The 21,108-nt window shown below is 43.9% G+C and overlaps 1 protein-coding gene and 1 long non-coding RNA gene across 2 annotated transcripts in view; both read right to left on the bottom strand.

The window, feature by feature from the left end:
* LOC139276603 (KAT8 regulatory NSL complex subunit 1-like) overlaps positions 1 to 21,108 on the bottom strand; it is a 264,839-nt gene that overhangs the window by 241,643 nt on the left and 2,088 nt on the right. The gene's annotated exons all lie outside the window — the stretch shown is intronic.
* On the bottom strand, positions 2,242 to 11,776 carry LOC139276630 (uncharacterized). Its single transcript, XR_011595968.1, has 3 exons — positions 11,749 to 11,776; positions 6,379 to 6,417; positions 2,242 to 2,274 (listed from the first exon to the last, which is right to left on the bottom strand). It is a non-coding gene; the product is annotated as an uncharacterized lncRNA (long non-coding RNA).

Below are 21,108 nucleotides of genomic sequence, written 5' to 3'. Positions count from 1 at the left end.
TAGCCATTCATTTTCAATCTTGTACATCCCTTGGCAACCAACCCGAGAGGTCAGCAACCAAATCCATTGGCCTGGAGCAGTAAGTTCCGTTTGTTGGCAACCACCAAAAGAGATACAACTAAAATGTATTTTTCTTCATCAATAATTAGTGATTTCTCCTCTTGTCCTAAAAGGATTGCCTCAAACTGGGGAATGATTCCTTGGCACACATGCCCTCTGATATCTGAACTATTGTGTGAAGCCTATACGTGGATTGTTGGGAAACTATTTTGACTGTAGGGGAGGACGCTACAGCCAATCCAATCCTGTACTCATCCGATCACCAAGAGGGCCTAGCTGGATCGCAATCAGAAGTGGGAACCCTTTCTGTTTTTCCCCTCCTGAGCCTCGGTATATTAATACTTTAATATACAATGTAACATCAACACTCCATCAACCTGGGCTGAGATGAGCCCTTCATCCCTCAACCTTGGACAGCCAGTGAAGATCTAGTTCTCACCGAGTGTCATTTTTTGTTATGTGATGGTGTATTAGGTGTAGGTTTCCAACTCACAAAGGCAGATTATTATCTGAATGGCAGCAGATTACGAAAAGGGGAGGTGCAACGAGAGCTGGGTGTCATGGTACATCAGTCATTGAAAGTTGGCATGCAGGTACAGCAGGCGGTGAAGGCGGCAAATGGTATGTTGGCCTTCATAGCTAGGGGATTTGAGTATAGGAGCAGGGAGGTCTTACTGCAGTTGTACAGGGCCTTGGTGAGGCCTCACCTGGAATATTGTGTTCAGTTTTGGTCTCCAAATCTGAGGAAGGACATTCTTGCTATTGAGGGAGTGCAGCGAAGGTTCACCAGACTGATTCCAGGGATGGCAGGATTGACATATGAGGAGAGACTGGATCGACTGGGCCTGTATTCACTGGAGTTTAGAAGGATGAGAGGGGATCTCATAGAAACAAAAACATTCTGACGAACTGGACAGGTTAGATGCAGGAAGAAGGTTCCCGATGTTGGGGAAGTCCAGAACCAGGGGACATAGTCTAAGGATAAGAGGTAAGCCATTTAGGACTGAGATGAGGAGAAACTTCTTCACTTAGAGTTGTTAACCTGTGGAATTCCCTACCGCAGAGTGTTGGTGATGCCAGTTCATTGGATATATTCAATAGAGAGTTACGGCTAAAGGGATCAAGGGGTAAAGAGAGAAAGCAGGAAAGGGGTACTGAGGTGAACCATCAGCCATGATCTTATTGAATGGTGGTGCAGGCTTGAAGGGCCGAATGGCCTACTCCTGCACCTATTTTCTATGTTTCTTGTTGGTGTACAGCAAGAGCACTATTTCAAAGTGTGGAGAATTGAAACTGCAACCTTTGAGTGCATGTTGCAGTTCCAAACTGCCTTAGAATCATTGATCACAGAAATTTATAGCACGGAAGGCAGCCATTTTAGCCCATCGTATCCATGCCGGCTAATCAAGAGCTATCCAGCCTAATCCCAATTTCCAGCAGTTGGTCTGTAGGTTACAGCACTTTAAGTGCACATCCAAGTATTTTTTTTTTTAATGTGGTGAGGGTTTCAGCCTCTACCACCCTTTCAGGCAGTGAGTTCCAGCCCCCACTACCCTCTGGCCAAATACATTTTTCCTCCAATCTCCTCTGTACCTCCACCCAATTACTTTAAATCTATTCCCCCTGGTTGTTGACCCCTCTGCCAAGGGAAACAGGTACTTCCTATCCACTCTATCCAGGCCCCTCATAATTTTATACACCTCAATCAGGTCTCCCCTCAGCCTCCTCCGTTCCAAAGAAGTCAGACCCAGCATCTCCAATCTTTCCTCATAGCCAAAATTCTCCAATCCAGGCATCATTCTGATAAATCTCCTCTGCACCCTTTCCAGTGCAATCACACATTTCCTGTAATGTGGTGGCCAGAACTGCACACAGTACTCCAGCTGCAGCCTAACCAGTGTTTTATGCAGTTCAAGCATAACATCCTTGCTCTTGTACTCCATGCATCGACTAATAAAGGCAAGTATTCCATATGCATTCTTCACCACCTTATCTACCTGGACTGCTACCTTCAAGGATTTGCACTGCAAGGTCTCTTTGTTCATCTCCACTTTTCAGTGTCGTACCATTTAATGTGTAATCCTTTGCCTTGTTCGACCTCCCCAAATGCATTGCCTCACACTTATCCAGATTGAATTCCATTTGCCACTGTTCCACCCACCATTGATATCTTCCTGCAGTCCGCAGCTTTCTTCTTCATTATCAACCACACATCTGCAAAAAATCATACCCCCAACATTTAAGTCCAAGGCATTGATATATACCACAAAAAGCAAGAGATCCTTGACTGACTAAACCATCGAAAAGCTAGTGGAAAATCTGCAGTTTTCATTATTCCCTTGTTTTTGCTTGAGTAATCTGCTGTTTATCCAGGAGCAGTAAATATCTAGTGTACTTATTGACGGATGCAAAATATGGCAACTGGAGATAATGATGCTATAGCAACAGTCATAAATCAAACCTATACATATTTCTAAAGTAAATAATTCAAATGGTAATGTTGTTTCTGGGTTTATTTTTCTGGCTCTCATCAGAACATAGGAACAGGAGTGGGCCACTCAGCCCCTGGCGCCTGTTCTGAAATTCAATCAGATCATGACTGCTGTGTGCTCAAGTCCATTTACCCACCAATGTTCCACATACCTTTGACACCCTTACCAAACAAAAATCCATCAATCTAAGTCTTGAAAATGACAACTGAGCCAGCATCCATAACCTTTGGGGGAGAGTTTCTAATTTTCCAGTAGTCTTTATGTGGAAAAAGTACTTCCCGATTTCACTCCTGAATGGTCTGGTTCTAATTTTAAGATTATGATCTCTTATTATGGATTCCTCCAGAGAAAATAGTTTCTCTCTATCTACCCTATTAATATCATTTTGTATTTAATTTGCGCCTTAAACAACATGCCAAGGCACTTCACAGGGGCGTTATCGAACACAATTCGGCACTGAACCACATAAGGAGAAATTAAGGCAAATGACCAAAAAGCTTGGTCAGAGGTAGGTTTTAAGGAGCGTAAGGAGGAAAGACAGGTAGAGTGGCAGAGTGGTTTAGGGAAGGAATTCCAGAGCTTAAGGCCTTGGCAGTTTAAGGCAAGGCCACCAATAGTGGACCGATTAAAATCAGGGGTGCTCAAGAGGCCAGAATTGAAGGACCGCAGCGAACTGATGGTTGAGGGGTAGTAAGAGATCAAAGATAGGGGGCAGTGGGGCCATGGAGGGATTTGAAAACAAGGATGAGAATTTTAAAATCAAGGTGTTGCTTAACTGGGAGTCAGTGTCAGTCAGCGAGCACAGGGGGTGATGGGTGAACGGGACTTGGTGCAAGTTACGACACAGGCAGCAGAGTTTTGGATGACCTCAAATTTACAAAGGGTAGAATGTGGGAGGCCTGCTAGTAGTGTGGCCATGATTAAATCACCTCTCAACCTTCGAAATTTAAGGGAATACAAACCAAGTTTATGCAAATTGTGCTCTAATTTAACCCTCTAAGCTCCAGTATATTTCTGATGAATCAGCACTGTACCCCCTTGAAGGCCAATATCTCCTTCCTGAAGTACAGTGCCTAGAACTAAACACAGTATACCAATACACTACAGGGGAGAAAACAAGTGAGCCAATATTTTTTTAATGAGAGATACTTGAAACTCTCACACAGAACTCTCAATCAGAACTACTCACACAATCAGTGAAATCCTTTTAACCGCTGGTACTTAACTCTCATCAGCTTGTTTTAGTGGTAGTACTCTCACCTAAGTCAGAAGGTTGAGTGTTTAAACCCCACCCCAGGACCCGAGAACATAATGAGTGCTGTACTGAAAGAGTGCCACATTACCCGAGCCTTTCGGATGGCAGTAAACCGGGAACCCCGTCTACCTGTTCAAGTGGAGGCAATAGATTGTATGGCGCATTGCTGAAGCAGAGCGATCTCTTGAAAACATTTCTCCCTGAACTTAACTGCTTCATCTATTGCACTTGTCATGCCTCGCTGTTTGCAAATGGTTGCTACCTGCACACACACACACACAGGCAAGGCACCCAAGATGGTCCCCATCATAAAGTGGATCAGTTGATTCATGTTTTGTCTTCAGGGGGACAAGAAAGCAGTCTTCTCTTTACCAATATGGATCATTCAAAAGTATTTATGAAGGTCCTTTGGTGCAATGGAGATGGTGGGCAACAAGTGTTATGGTCTTGAGTAAAGAGAACTGTTTGACCATGATGGTCAGTCGCTGAAGTTTGCGATCAAATTAGTAGTTTCAGGAAGTAAATCAACAGCTACCTGTTCAACTTTGCTAATACTACTCTATTACCAGCTTCCTGGAGTTGCACAACAGTAGGATGTCCAATTTTCTTTGCTACAGGGACCCCTTTACCTTTATTCAGCCCATCTCACTCCCCCTGATCCACCCTTCTGTCCCCAAAACACTGCCTCGAAAAATAAGAGCTCACTGCACAGGAACCCACATCCAATTGACCCACCAAAACGATTGCTTAAAAATGACTAAACCTTTTACATACTCATACTTACAAAAACAAGAATGTTACTACTGCACTGTAAATTTATTAAAAATTATGAACAGGGAAAGGGATCTCAGGGTACACATTCACAAATCACTAAAACTAGCAACACAGGTTAATAAGACTATTAAAAAAAAAAGCAAACAAGCATTGGGGCTCATTTCCAAATGAATAGAATTGAAAAGCAGATTAAGTAATGTTAAACTTGTATTGTACGTTGGTTGGGCCACATTTGGGATTATTGTGCACAGTTCCGGTCTCCATATTATAAAAAAGATATATAGAGGCATTGGAAAAGGTGCAAAAAAATTCACAAGAATGATACCAGAAATAAGAGAATAGATATAATTATCAGGAAAGACAGAACCAGCTGGGGCTCTTTTCTCTAGAAAAGAGAAGATTGAGAGCTGACCCGATAGAGGTCTTCAAGATAATGAAAGGGTTTAATAGGATAGACATAGTTTAAAACTTGTCCACTTGTGGGAGAGTCCAAACTAGAGATCATAAATGTAAAAGTCACTAATAAATCAAAAAGGGAATTCAGGAGAAACCGCTTTACCCAAAGAGTGGTAAGAATGTAGAACACGCTACCACAAGGAGTAGTTGAGGCAAATAGCATAGATACATTTGAGGTGAAGCTAGATCACATGAGGGAGAAAAGAGTGGAAGGATATGCTGATAGGGTTAGATGAAGAGGGGTGGTAGGAGGCTTGTGTGGAGCATAAACATGACCATAGACCAGTTTGGCTGAATGGCCTGTTTCAGTGCTGTCGACTCGATGTAATGTCGGAGACATAGAGTTACAACAGTAACTACACTTCAAAAGTACTTCATTGACTACAAAACACTTTCGGACATCCTGAGATCATGAAGGGTGCTCCATAAATGCAATCTTTCTTTCTTTCATTTAAGTCAAGTCACAGGATTCCATGACTATATAATGTCGAATGTATGAAACTGGAAATATCAAACTCACTGGCCCTCACTCATTCAATAACATGCCACATAAAAGTTTCCTACCCAAGATAAGTGCTCATGGGGGTTGGGGGTAATATATTAGCATGGGTAGAGGATTGGTTAACAGACAACAAACAGAGAGTGGAGATAAATAGGTCACTGGAATGCTCTACCCCAAAAGGCTATGGATATTGAGTCGTCGAGTATATTCAAGGCTGAGACAGATAAGATTGTTGGACTTCAGAGGAATCAATGGATATGGGGATCGGGCGGGAAAGTAGAGTTGAGATCGATGATCAGCCATGATCTTACTGAAAGGCAGAGCAGGCTTGAGGGGCCGTGTGGCCTGGTCCTGCTTCTAATTCTGATGTTCTTATGGCCCCCATGCAAAATCTCAGCAATTCTGAAACAAAATGGAAGCACATCAAGAAAGCAATACACCCAGTTTTCGTGCTGTATCAAACCCAACTGAACATGACAACAGCACTGCCAACCACTGGAGCATCTCTACTCATTAGGTTAGAACTAAATATTGCTGTGCCTGCTGAAACAGTTGCACACATTATACCAGAAATCAACTTCAGACACAATGGAAACCTTCTGCCTTTACAAAACCCATTACTTCAGCAGATGTGCCAGAAACATGCAAGTGGGTGTGGAGAGGAAAACCAGAACGCTTCTGCTTGTAAGGAAGAAATTGCATATGTATATAGCACCTTTCATATGCGCAGAATGTCCCAAAGCACTTTACAACTGCAGGTTTACTTCTAAATTTCAGTAATTGTTACATAGGCAAAAAAGTAAATTCTCGAATACAAGCACACACAGTAAATACACCACCTGGAATAGCATAGACCAGAAGGCGCCGATTCAGCTGATCTGAGGAAAGGAGAGAAAACTGTAATTGATTTCAGCACTTCCCAGGATTTCTACCTCTGATCACTATTGCTGCTGGAAAGAGCACATTTCTGGATGTCGAGTGAAGACAGTATTCAGTTGCAGTGTCCTGCATAACACACAGTCAACTCAATTCAGATAGGACTTTTTCACTCAGAAGGCAGTGAATTTGTAGCATTACCTATCCAGAGAAGCAGTGAAAATGGAGGTCGTTATAAATTTTTGAATTGTGAAATATACACACTTTTTGGCAGACAGATGGGGTTAAGTGGAGTAAGAAGTCTGTGGCTTTTGGAACCAACCCAATGGACCACAGGGGTTGTTTGACCTTTCATACTCCTGTGCTCGCAAGGAAATTGGAGCATTACGGAGGGCGTTAAGATTAAGTTTGTCGGGAGTAACCTTGATCTCCTGAAGCTTAATTGCCTTCGAAAGTCAGCACAAATTCTCAATGTTTTTCTGGAAATTGGCCACAGATTTTTTTCCGCCTCATCTTCTGAATTAGCACCGATAGCAACTGGAATGTGAGGGGCATTGCTGGGCCTGCTGGCCTTTTGCACCTTTTTGTACATTTGCAGGTCGAGGTTGACACATGAAGAATGGTTGACACATGAGTGAGGTGCTGGTTATCTTCCTGTGCCTGTGAAGCCTTACCCCAATAATAAATTAACGTATTAAAGGGAGAAACTGCCAAAATCCCTTTTTGGGGAAAAAAAAGAAATCCAAATAAACACAGGGAGCGGTATCATTGTGAATCATCCCGAGAATCCAACTGAAATATTGCACCAGAATTATTGGATCTGAATGCCAAGACATTAGGATCCAACAGGTATCAACACGTGTGATTCCATAGTTCTCAAATACCAATTATCCTCATTGGAACAAATTATGATCCGTTGCACAGACAGCAGCATTCCAGCAACATATTGTACTCCCGAAACAAACATTCAGATTGAGGATGGGGAACTAGCTGATCAGTAACCAGAGCAACTGGACTGCAGCAATGGAACTAAAGGGCCCAAGTTTCCACAGGATAAAAAACGGGCGCCCCTCCGAACTGGGTGCCCGTTTTTCGCGCCTAAAACGGCGCAAGAAAAAAATCGCGCTATTCTCGAGCGCTTTGCAGCTCCTTGTCTGTTTGGCGCGGCGCCCATGGAGCTTACACTCACGCCGATTTTGTAAGTGGGAGGGGGCGGGTACTATTAAAATTAGTTTTAATAGTACCCGCGCACGTGCAGTGTGAAGGAAACATTGGCACTCGGCCATTTTTGTAGTTCTTTGTAGCCGTTTAATTTTTGAACATTTTTTAATGAAAGCACATTGCCATCAGCACTGAGGCTACCCTTCTCACTGTCTCCTTCCCCTCCCCACCCTCCACGGCAACAAACGGCGGTTTCCTCCCCCTCCCTCCCCTCCACGGCAACAAACCGCTGTCTCCTTCCCCTCCCTCCCCTCCGCGGCGGCAACAAACCGCTGTCTCCTTCCCCTTCCATCCCTCCATGGCGGCAACAAACCGCTGTCTCCTTCCCCTCCCTGGCGGCAACAAACCGCTGTCTCCTTCCCCTCCCTCCCCTCCCTGGCGGCAACAAACCGCTGTCTCCTTCCCCTCCCTCCCCTCCACGGCAACAAACGGCGGTTTCCTCCCGCGGGAACGAACGATGGCTGAAGCACTTTCACACAGGTAGGAAGATGGTTTATTTAATCTTTTCTTTGCTTATAAATGTTTATTCAGGTTGGATTTATTTGTATAATATTTGTATAAGTATAAATAAGGATTGATTATAGAATTTTATGACTTCCCTTCACCCCCCCCACCTCGTTCTGGACGCCTAATTTGTAATCTGCGCCTGATTTTTTAATGTGTAGAACAGGTTTTTTCAGTTCTACAAAAATCTTCACTTGCTCCATTCTACTTTAGTTTGGAGTACGTTTTCACTGTGGAAACTTTGAAATCAGGTGTCAGTGGCCGGACACGCCCCCTTTTGAAGAAAAAATTCTGTTCCAAAGTAGAACTGTTCTACCTCACAAGAACTGCAGAAAAAAAAAATGTGGAGAATTGCGATTTCTAAGATAGTCCGTTCTCCACCAGTTGCTCCTAAAAATCAGGCGCAAATAATGTGGAAACTTGGGCCCAAAGTAGCCGAAACAGTGCCAATGGATGGATTCAGGATAGCAACTGCTTTTAGTGCGCACATTTTCTTGTGCATTAAGACTTGAAGAAAGCACTCCTTCCTCAGAGTTATAGGGTCTTACAGAAGCAGCACAATCATGCAACAATGGGACCAGCGAGATTTTGACAAAAGGCAATTGCCCTTTTCTGGTCAAGATACTAGATTCTAGATTGTTCCTTTTTTCTGTAGTGCTGCTTCATATATAGTTCTCTTAGGCAGTACCTCGGAGTCGAGGATCACTTGCTTCTGCACTAAAAAGGAGTTCAGGTGATCGATAAGTCCGATGCGGGAACTACAGTCTCTGTTACAGCTTGGGCAGACGGTGGTTGAAAGGACGTTGGTGGTCATGAGCTCCTCCTGCCGTTTGCGATTGGTCTCCGCTTGCTCCCGGCGAAGAGACTCGAGGTGTTCGGCCCCTTCCCGGATTATTCTCTTCCACTTTGATCAATCTTGCGCGAGGGATTCCCAGGTGTCGGTGTAGATGTTGCACTACAAGTGCGTTAGAGAACCTAAGAAATAGGAGTTGGCCATACGGCCCCTCGAGCCTGTTCCGCCATTCAATATCATGGCTGATCTGATCTTGGCCTCAACTCCACTTTCCTACCTGTTCCCCATTACCCTTGACTCCCCGACAGTTCAAGAATCTGTCTAGCTCAGCCTGAATATATTCAATGACTCAGCTTCCACAGCTCTCCAGGGCAGAGAATTCCAAAGATTCTCCACCCTCTAAGAAAAAATTCCTCCTCATCGCTGTCTTAAATGGGCAACCCCTGAAACCATACCCCCTAGTTCGAGATTATCCCACAAGTGGAAACATCCTCTCTGCATCTACCCTGTCAAGTCCCCTCAGAATCTTATCTTTCAATAAGATCAGCTCTCATTCTTTGAAACTCCAATGAGTACAGGCCCCTTTTATGTGGCACCTTATCGAATGCCTTTTGGAAATCCAAATACGTACTGGTTCCCCTTTATCCACCCTGCTCAAAGAACTCTAGCAAATTTGTCAAACACGATTTCCCTTTCATAAAACCATGTTGACTCTGCTTGATTGTATTATGATTTTCTAAATGTCCTGCTACTACTTCCTTAATAATGGATTGCAGTATTTACCCAATGACAGATTTTAGGCTAACTGGCCTAGTTTCTGTCTCTCTCCTTTCTTGAATAGGGGCGTTCCATTTGCAATTTTCCAATCCGCTGGGATTTTTCCAGAATCGAGGGGATTTTGGAAGATTACAACGAATGAATCCACTATCTCTGCAGCCACTTCTTTTAAGACCCCAGGGTGCAGGTCATCGGGTCCAGGGAACTTGTCAGCCTTCAGTCCCATTAATTTGCCTAGTACTTTTTGTCTGGTGACAATGATTGTTTTAATTTCCTCCTTCCCTTTTGCCCTGATTTTCAACTATTATTGGGATGCTTTTCATGTCTTCGACTGTGAAGACAGAAACAAAATATTTGTTCAAAGTCTCTGCCATTTCCTTGTTTCCCATTATTAATTCCCTGGTCTCATCCTCTAAGGTACCAACATTTATGTTAGCTACTCTCTTCCTTTTATATACTTGCAGAAGCTCTTACTGTCCGTTTTTATATTTCTTGCTCATTTACTCGCAATCTATTTTCTCCCTCTATTATTTTTTTTAAGTCATCCTTTACTGGTTTCTAAAATTTCCCAATCTTCTATCCTCACACTAATCTTCGCAACATTGTATGCCTTTTCTTTCAATTGGAGACCATCCTTAACTTCCTTAGGTAGCCACAGATGGTTCATCCTTCTCGTAAAGTCTTTCTTTCTCAATGGAATATATCTTCGTTGAGAATTATGAAATAGCTCCTTAAATGTCTGCCAATGCTTATCTACCGTCTGACCTTTGAATCTATTTTCCCAGTCCACTTCAGGCAACTCTGTCTTCATACCTTGGTAATTGCCTTTATTTAGGTTTAAGACACTCGTTTTAGACCCAAGTTTCTCACCCTCAAATTGAATGTGAAATTCTATCATGTTATGATCATTCTTCCCTAGAGGATCCTTTATTATGAGATCATTAATCCTGTCTCATTACACATTACCAGATCTAAAATAGTCTGTTCCCTGGTTGGCAAGAAACTTTCCCATATACACTATGAACTCGTCCTCAAGGTTACCTTTGCCAATGTGATTTGTTCAATCTATAAGAAGATTAAAGTCGCCCACAATTATTGCAGTACTTCTCTTACAAGCCCCCATTATTTCTTGATTTATGCTGTCCTACTGTCCTCTGGCCTATAAACTACTCCCACTAGTGACTTCTTTCCCTTGCCATTTCTTATCTCCACCCAAACTGATTCTACATCTTCATCTGCCAATCCAAGATCATTTCTCACCACTGTACTGATCTCATCCTTTATTAACAGAGCTACCGACCTCCTTTTCCTTTCTGCCTATCCTTCTGAAATGTCAATTACCCCTAAATATTCAGTTCCCAGCCTTGGTCACCTTGCAACCACAACTCTCTAATAACTATCAGATCATACCCATTTATTTCTATTTGCATCATCAATTCATCGATCGTTACAACTGCTGTGTGCATTCGGATAAAGTGTGTTTAATTTTGTCTTTTTACCATTTCCCCTACTCTGACCCTATTTGCTGGTGCAACTCTTATGTTTGTACGCTCTGTCCTTTCCTCTCTCAATCTGGTTTTCATTACCCATATCGCTACCCTGCACTTTGGCCATGTCCTTTCTCTTTAGCTTTCTGAAGTTCTCCTCAGCTGACCGCCATCCACCCCCCGTCTCAATTTTTTTTTAGTTTAAAGCCCTACCTACAGCCTTCGTTATTCGATTCATCAGGACGCTGGTCCCAGCCCGGATTAAGTGGAGCCCGTTCCGATGGAACAGCTCCCTCTTTCCCCAGTACTGGTGCCAGTACCCAGGAATTGAAACCCCTTCTTCCCACACCACTCTTTGAGCCATGCATTTAACTCCCTGATCTGCCTGACCCTGTGCCAATATGCACGCGGATCAGGTAATCCAGAGAACCCTTGAGGTTCTGCTTATTAATTTAGACCCTAGCTCCTCAAACTCTCAGCAGAACCTCATAGTTCTACATATGTCATTGGTTCCTGGGATTATAGTTTCGCTAATAACAGTCCGATGGTACCTTCTTCCATGCGAGAGCCTGGTAGAGTGCCAGCCAACTGCTTGACCGTGCAGGACAACAAAGCCAAGACCGACCATGTCGCACCTAAAATCCACAGAAGCTTACTTTCCAAAAAGGTGTCAATGGATAGCGATCAGCAGGAACACAGTGGGAATAGGCCGCTTGTATCTGTAAAGTAAATGCAGAGATCAATTCGTCTCTGTATTAGTCAGCAGAGCCCACTACGCTGAAACTAGCACCTGACAGAAATATTTAAATGAATGTAACTGGTGCAGTTTGCAGAAACAGTTTAATATAAACATGAATGAACTGAAAAGTGTGTGTGTGTGCGCATATATACACAAACACACACACATGCAGGTACACACTCGTGACAGAATGTACGAGATTACAAGCCAGAAATTCCAGTTTTCACACGCTAGTGACAGAATGTACGAGATTACAAGCCAGAAATTCCAGTTTTCAATCGCTGGATTGGAATATCAGAATAAGCAGAAGGCAACGATTCCTTTAAAAAAAAGATGACCTTGAAAAGTTGAAGTGGAATTTTCCATATCAAATCATGCACTTCAAGGTATGTAGACATCCTACGGTTCACCTCAAAAAGTCACACATGCCCACACATGTCACGGATGATCCTGAATCATCTTTGTTCACCAAGATTGCTTTACCACGAACTGCATGTCGTCGTGGAGCAGGCGGAGGATGGTGACGAACTTTTGGGGGCATCTGAAACGGAGGAGGATGCTCCATAGACCTTCGCGGTTGACGGTGTCAAAGGCCTTTGTACGGTCGAAGGCGGCTGGTGCTGTTCCCTGCATTTTTCCTGCAGGCCGTGATCCTTACAAACGGATCCATCACAGACCCAATCCACGACCAGACCGCGGTCAAACAGGGCTGCGTCAGCGCCCCAACCCTCTTCTCAATCTTTCTCGCCGCCATGCCCCATCGCACAGCCGACAAGCTCCCCGCTGGAGTGGAACGAAACTACAGAATCAGTGGGAAGCTGTTCAACCTTCGCCGTCTCCAGGCCGGGTCCAAGACCACTCCAACCTCTGTTGTCGAGCTACAGTATACGGACGATGCCTGCGTCTGCGCACATCGAGGCTGAACTCCAGGACATCGTCGATGTATTTACTAAGGCGTACGAAAGCATGGGCCTTACGCTATTCATCAGCACGACAAAGGTCCTCCACCAGCCTGTCCTTATTGCACAGAACTGTCCCCCAGTCATGAAGATCCAGGGCGCGGCCCTGGACAACGTGGACCACGTTCCATATCGCGGGAGCCTCCTATCAACAAGAGACGAGATCCAACACCGCCTCCAGTACGCCAGTGCAACCTTCGGCCACCTGAGGAAAAGAGTGTTTGAAGACCAGGCCCTCAAAAGTGCCAACAAGCTCGTGGTCTACAGGGCTGCAGTAATATCCACCCTCCAGTATGGCTCAGAAACATGGACCATGGACAGTAGACACCTCAAGTCGCTGGAGAAATACCACGACCGATGTCTCCGAGAGGACAGACGCACCAATATTAGCGTCCTCGACAGACCAACATCTCCAGCATCGAAGCACTGACCACACTTGATCAGCTCCGCTGGGCAGGCCAAATAGTTTGCATCCCAGACACGAGATTCCTAAAGCAAGCGCTCTACTCAGAACTCCTTTACGGCAAACGAGCCAAAGGAGGACAGCGGAAACATTACAAGGACACCCTCAAAGCCTCCCTGATAAAGTGCAACATCACCACTGATACCTGGGAGACCCTGGTCAAAGACCGCCCTAAGTGGAGGAAGCACATCCGGGAGGGCGCTGAGCACCTCAAGTCTTGTTGCCAAGAGCGTGCAAAAAATCAAGCGCAGGCAGCGGAAAGAGCGTGCGGTAAACCAGTCCCACCCATCCCTTCCCTCAACAACTATCTGCCCCACCTGTGACAGAGACTGTGGTTCTCCTATTGGACTGTACAGCCACCTAAGAACTCAACCTAAGAGTGGAAGCAAGTCTTCCTCGATTCCGAGGGACTGCCTATGATGATGATCATTAACTCCTTATCTGCCGTGCCCTGCCCATTATGCAACAAATTTCACATTCATTCTTTTGATCAAACAGCAGCTTTAGACAGTCAGCTCAAAATGTTATCCTCACACACAACTCTGCATCCAGACTGTGTCGAGATCAAAACCCAGCATGTCATCAAGTAAAACTCACGTTTTGCCAGGACCTCAGAACTGTGGAATTCATTACCTCCTTCAATTTTCAACTTGGCATCAACTGACCACAACTTTATTATTTACCATGGCTTCCTACCCTTCAAACCTAGTGATCCCAACTAACATACATGCCTCAACCACCAAAAGAGATTAACTGATCATTCATCTTGCCATTGTTTTTAAATGGGACCTGAATGTGTGCAAACTGGCAGCTGTGCAGGCCTACAACAACAGTGGCCACAGTTCAAAAAGTAATTATTTGGCTTAAAGTGCTGAAGGGATGTCTCGAGTACTAGATAAATTCAAGTCTTCGCTATTTATGGGATTTGGCCCTTGACCTCAGCTCCTCAAATTCCTTTTTTCAAATCTATTACCTTGCTTATTTCCCTTCCCTGCTGAAGACATTGACTTCTTCCTCGAGTCCAAGAAAATCAACAGTCACCTCCTGTATCACAGACATGGACATTCCTAATGTATGAGCCAAGACAGTGATTATTGGTCAGACTGGTGTCCTCACTCATCTGACATCCGTACACTCTTCATTTCCAGCAGCGGTTGGTGATTAGCGATCAGACGTGGATAATATTGGATTATTTTTCTTTCAGTAAAGCCAGGGAGAAAAAGCCAAGCACTGCTACTCCCACCCCAACAAACAGCTGCTGCAACGGCACACAGCATTTGAAATAAAGTAAATGAGTTGACGGCACAAATCATTACAAATGGGTATGATTTGGTGGCCATTACAGAAACGTGGCTGCAGGCTGGCCAAGACTGGGAATTAAACATACAGGGGTATATGACAATTCGGAAAGATAGACAAAAAGGAAAAGGAGGTGGAGTAGCTCTGTTAATAAAGGATGATATCAGGGCAGTTGTGAGAGACGATATTGGCTCTAATGAACAAAATGTTGAATCATTGTGGGTGGAGATTAGAGATAGTAAGGGGAAAAAGTCACTGGTGGGCGTAGTTTATAGGCCCCCAAATAATAACTTCACGGTGGGGCGGACAATAATCAAGGGAATAATGGAGGCATGTGAAAAAGGAACGGCAGTAATCATGGGGGATTTTAACCTACATATCAATTGGTCAAATCAAATCGTACGGGGTAGCCTTGAGGAGGAATTCATAGAATGCATATGGGATTGTTTCCTAGAACAGTATGTTACAGAACCTACAAGGGAGCAAGCGATCTTAGATCTGGTCCTGTGTAATGAGACAGGAATAATAAACGATCTCCTAGTAAAAGATCCTCTCGGAATGAGTGATCACAGTATGGTTGAATTTGTAATACAGATTGAGAGTGAGGAAGTAGTGTCTCAAACGAGTGTACTATGCTTAAACAAAGGGGACTACAGTGGGATGAGGGCAGAGTTGGCTAAAGTAGACTGGAAACACAGACTAAACGGTGGCACAATTGAGGAACAGTGGAGGACTTTTAAGGAGCTCTTTCATAGTGCTCAACAAAAATATATTCCAAATGAAAAAGAAGGGCGGCAAGAGAAGGGATAACCAAGGAAATAAAGGAGAGTATCAAATTAAAAACCAATGCGTATAAGGTGGCCAAGGTGAGTGGGAAACTAGAATATTGGGAACATTTTAAACGACAGCAAAGAATGACTAAGAAAGCAATAAAGAAAGGAAAGATAGATTACGAAAGTAAACTTGCACAAAACATAAAAACAGATCGTAAAAGCTTTTACAGATATATAAAAGGAAAAGAGTGACTAAAGTAAATGTTGGTCGCTTAGAAGATGAGATGGGGGATTTAATAATGGGAAATGTGGAAATGGCTGAGACCTTAAACAATTATTTTGCTTCGGTCTTCACAGTGGAAGACACAAAAACCATGCCAAAAATTGCTGGTCACAGGAATGTGGGAAGGGGGGACCTTGAGACAATCACTATCACTAGGGGGGTAGAGCTGGACAGGCTAATGGGACTCAAGGTAGACAAGTCCCCTGGTCCTGATGAAATGCATCCCAAGGTATCAAAAGAGATGGCGGAAGTTATAGCAGATGCATTCGTTATAATCGACCAAAATTCTCTGGACTCTGGGGAGGTACCAGCGGATTGGAAAGCAGCTAATGTAACGCCTCTGTTTAAAAAAAAAAGAGGGCAGAAAAAAGGCAGGTAACTATAGGCCGGTTAGTTTAACATCTGTAGTGGGGAAAATGCTTGTAGCTATCATTAAGGAAGAAATAGCGGGACATCTAGATAGGAATAGTGCAATCAAGCAGACGCAACATGGATTCATGAAGGGGAAATCATGTTTAACTAATTGACTGGAATATTACAAGCATGGTGGATAGAGGTGTACCGATGGATGCGGTGTATTTAGATTTCCAAAAGGCATTCGATAAGGTGCCACACAAAAGGTTACTGCAGAAGATAAAGGTACGCAGAGTCAGAGGAAATGTATTAGCATGGATAGAGAATTGGCTGGCTAACAGAAAGCAGAGAGTCGGAATAAATGGGTCCTTTTCGGGTTGGAAATCGGTGGTTAGTGGTGTGCCACAGGGATCGGTGCTGGGACCACAACTGCTTACAATATACATAGATGACCTGGAAGAGGGGACAGAGTGTAGTGTAACAAAATTTGCAGATGACACAAAGATTAGTGGCAAAGCGGGTTGTGTCGAGGACACAGAGAGGCTGCAAAGCGATTTAGATAGATTAAGCGAATGGGCTAAGGTTTGGCAGATGGAATACAATGTCGGAAAGTGTGAGGTCATCCACCTTGGGGGGAAAAAAAAAATGGAATATTATTTGAATGGGGAGAAATTACAACATGCTGCGGTGCAGAGGGACCTGGGGGTCCTTGTGCATGAAACTCTTTTAGGGAGTTAATGGAAAAACATTAAACCGTGCCTCCCGATCTGGGGGAAACACCAACATTATTTTTTTTTTTGCATGAAACTCTTTTTCCCAAAAAGTTAGTTTGCAGGTGCAGCAGGTAATCAGGAAGGCGAATGGAATGTTGGCCTTCATTGCGAGAGGGATGGAATACAAAAGCAGGGAGGTCCTGCTGCAACTGTACAGGGTATTGGTGAGGCCGCACCTGGAGTACTGCGTGCAGTTTTGGTCACCTTACTTAAGAAAGGATATACTAGCTTTGGAGGGGGTACAGAGACGATTCACTAGGCTGATTCCGGAGATGAGGGGGTTACCTTCTGATGATAGATTGAGTAGACTGGGTCTTTACTCGTTGGAGTTGAGAAGGATGAGGGGTGATCTTATAGAAACATTTAAAATTATGAAAGGGATAGACAAGATAGAGGCAGAGAGGTTGTTTCCACTGGTCGGGGAGACTAGAACTAGGGGGCACAGCCTCAAAATACGGGGGAGCCAATTTAAAACCGAGTTGAGAAGGAATTTCTTCTCCCAGAGGGTTGTGAATCTGTGGAATTCTCTGCCCAAGAAAGCAGTTGAGGCTAGCTCATTGAATGTATTCAAATCACAGATAGATAAGATTTTTAACCAATAAGGGAATTAAGGGTTACGGGGAGCGGGCGGGTAAGTGGAGCTGAGTCCACGGCCAGATCAGCCATGATCTTGTTGAATGGCGAAGCAGGCTCGAAGGGCTAGATGGCTACTCCTGTTCCTAATTCTTATGTTCTTAAGAAGAAACAAGGACAAATAGGAGCTATTTGGCTCATCTTTACAGGATCCTAACTTTCCTATCTCATTGTTGAACTGCAGAAACGCAGCACAGACCACCTGACCTGAATAGCTAAACTATTCAGAGATAAAAATCAATGGGCTACCAGGAAGTCACAAAAGCCTAAATAAATATTCCCCAGGGCACCAAGGACAACTGCTCTTCTGCAAGAGTGTCATGGGATCTCTGACGTCCACCAGAGGGTAAACGAGGGCTCGGTTTAGCGTGCCATCCGAAAGACACGTCTTGCAATGCCCTCTGCCACTTTTAACAGTTTCCACGCCCCAACCGTCTCTTTGTCACAATGGACATCCAAACCTCTACACCTCCATCACCCATAATGACAGCCTGAGGGTGCTCTGCTTCTTCCTTGAACAGAGATCCAACCAGTCATCATCCACCACCACCTGGCTGAACTTGTTCTTGCATGGAATAACTTCTCCTTTCACTCCAGCCACTTCCTCCAAATTAAAGATGTTGCGATGGGAACCCATATGAGTCCCAACTATAACTGCCTTTTCATGGGCTTTGTGGAATATTCTTTGTTCTAGTCCGACTCAGGTACTCTCCCTCTCTCCCCTCTTTTTCCAGTACATTGATGACTGTATTGATGCGGTTTCCTGCTCTCGCACGGAATTGGAAAATTTCATCAACTTTGCTTCCAAGTTCCACCAATGTGCGCGGCCCATGCACAAAACTTTACATTGAACAAGCCGGTGCCGGGTACAGGCCGCACACCTCGAAGGTGCAAGAGGGTGCGGCAATCTGCAAGGTCCCGCGCAGGTCACTCACTGGCTTTTATAGTGTAAATAACCATGCAAGCGCAGAAATTGCAAGGGGTTGTGCATTAAAAGAAACAGGCCGCATAGAACAAAGCGCAGCTTACAGAGAATGTTGCTATAAGCCCACTGACTCCCACAGCTGCCCGGACTACACATCCTCCCATCCTGCTTCCCCCAAGGACTCTATTCCTTTCTCCCAGTTTCTCCCCCTCCGTCGCATCTGTTCAGACGATGCCACCTTCTGTACTAGTGTTTCCAATACGTCTTCCTTTTTCCTCAACCGAGGAATCCCCCGACAGCATGGTCGACAGGGCCTTCAACTGTGTCCAGCCCATTTTCTGCACTTCTGCTCTCACCCCTTCCCGAATCACGATAGGGATCCCATTGTCCTCACCTTCCACCCCACCAGCCTTCACATTCAACGGATCATCCTCCGCCATTTCTGCCACCTCCAGTGTGATCCCACCACCAAACACAACTTCCCCTCCCCTCTCAGCATTGTAAAGGGACCGTTGCCCCCCGCGACACCCTGATCTACTCAACCCAAACATCCACTCCCCTTCCCACCGCAACTTCCCATGCAAGCGAGAGAGAAGCAACTTTTACCTCCTCCATTCCCACCATCCAGGACCCCAAACACTCAGTTGACGCAGCGATTTTCTTGTACTTCTTTCGATTTAGTATACTGTATTCGCTGCTCACGATGAAGTCTCCTCTACATTGGGGAGACCAAACGCAAGATTGGTGACTGCTTTGCAGAACACCTCCATTCAGTCCGCATGCATGACCCTGTGATTCTTGTCGCCTGTCCTTTTAATTCTCCGGACCACTCCTACTCTTACCTCGGTCTCCTATACTTTTCCATTGAAGCTCAACGGAAGCTCAAAGAACTTTCTATTCGTCACTTTACAAGCTTCCTTCCGCACCAATGTCTCCAGTAATTTTGTTTGGCGCCGCACATCCCTTGTAAGGACTTCACGGGACATTCAGTCCCATCTTTTGTTTATTTATTTGTCCCATTGCCACCTCCTTTTGCGTTTCACCACATCATCCCTTCTGTCATTTAATCTCTCTTGCCTTCCACCCTATTGCGGACCTTCCCTTTTGTTCTTTCCTCCCTCCTGCCTTTCCCTGTCACTGTACTTGCTTAAAACCTATTCAATTTCTAACTTTTTCCAGTTCTGACAAAACGTCATCCCGACACGTTAACTCTGTTTCTTTCTCCACAGATGCTGCCTGACCTGCTGAGTATTTCCAGCATTTTCTGTTTTTATTTCAGACTTCCAGCATTTGCAGTATTTTGCTTTTGTAACCCGAAATAACTATTCTTTTAACATTTCGATATCTGGACTTGAAATCACAGATCCAAACTATTGTGGATAAAGTTATTAACATTCCAGCAATGATCCAAAATATGACTTGCGTACCTTTCTAAACTAACACAGCTTCCCACATTGAGATACATATCTATAATACATTAAATTGGTCCACAGTGCACACTTACTGCCAGATTCACACTTACTTCCTGTCACACATTAGTGGTCACACTTCAATGTCACAGCTTAAACATCACATTTCAATATATCCTCTGACTCACTCCGAGCAACACTATGGAAGATCTGCTCATAATTTTTTTTTTAAACCACACATAAAATTACTCAGATTAATAGTTCCCTGCCAAACCATAGATCTGAAGATCTGCTGTGAACAATACAAGGGGATCAAACTATATATGGAATATTAGTTAGAATGCCTCAATTCAGTTTATAATAAACACACTTCTCTAAGAGACAAAAAGGTTCAGTTTGAAGGTGAAGGGAATAGCAGTTATTTCCTTTTATTTTGTTCACTCCTGGACCTGATGCTGTAAATATCCAAAGGAAGATGTCTTTCAATGAAGGGACACATCACAAAACTGCTTTCCATGGAACAGATTTGGCAGTAATTTTAAAATAGACTGGATGCACTGTGGTTTTAAAAAGCAAGGCCCACGATTTTCATCACTAAAAAACCTTAAACACCTGACTTGGCACTGAAAACACTGCAGGAAAGGGATTGGAAGCAGGGCACACTTAATAATTCAATAGTGGGGCGGGGGGAGGGAATTGTGACTACTGACTCAGAGCAAATTTGTAAACACACAGGTACAAAAATGAGTCACTTTTGGTTGACGCAGCGAGTAGAATTTGGATTTTTTTTTTTAAAACACAACACTGAGCAAGGATCACAACACATAAAGGCAATCTGGATTTCTGCAAGCTGACTCGGGATAATGCTAGTCAAGTATTACTGAGAGCCAAGGACACGTAGGGAATAAAACCTAACACAAGACAAACTGAAGAGCTGTCAACGGCTACAAGACAGCTTTTCACTAATTGCCATCTGTAAAAAAAAGAACACGATTACCTGATGAGGTCATAATTCACTGGTTTCAGCTTACACAACTGGTGAATCAAAACAGATTCACACTGCACATCTTCACATTTTCAATTTATAGTGAAAATATTTTCAACATTTAATAGGCTTTATGGCCACAAAAATGAGATAATTCAGTGAGAACAAAACAAAAAGGCATTTAAAATGTCTATTTGATCAAACAATATCCTGCCATTCTGTCAGCAATATTAGACCTTCAAAACATAATGCTGCACCAGCATAAAAGGTTTATAAAACACAGTATCACGCAGTGTTTACTGCACATTCCGAGAGA

Source organism: Pristiophorus japonicus, chromosome 1 (genome assembly GCF_044704955.1).
Source record: "Pristiophorus japonicus isolate sPriJap1 chromosome 1, sPriJap1.hap1, whole genome shotgun sequence".
In the NCBI taxonomy this organism is placed as follows: Eukaryota; Metazoa; Chordata; class Chondrichthyes; family Pristiophoridae; genus Pristiophorus; species Pristiophorus japonicus.
The sequence above is the reverse complement of the archived record's forward strand: the minus strand, read 5'-3'. Positions and strand labels throughout refer to the sequence as shown.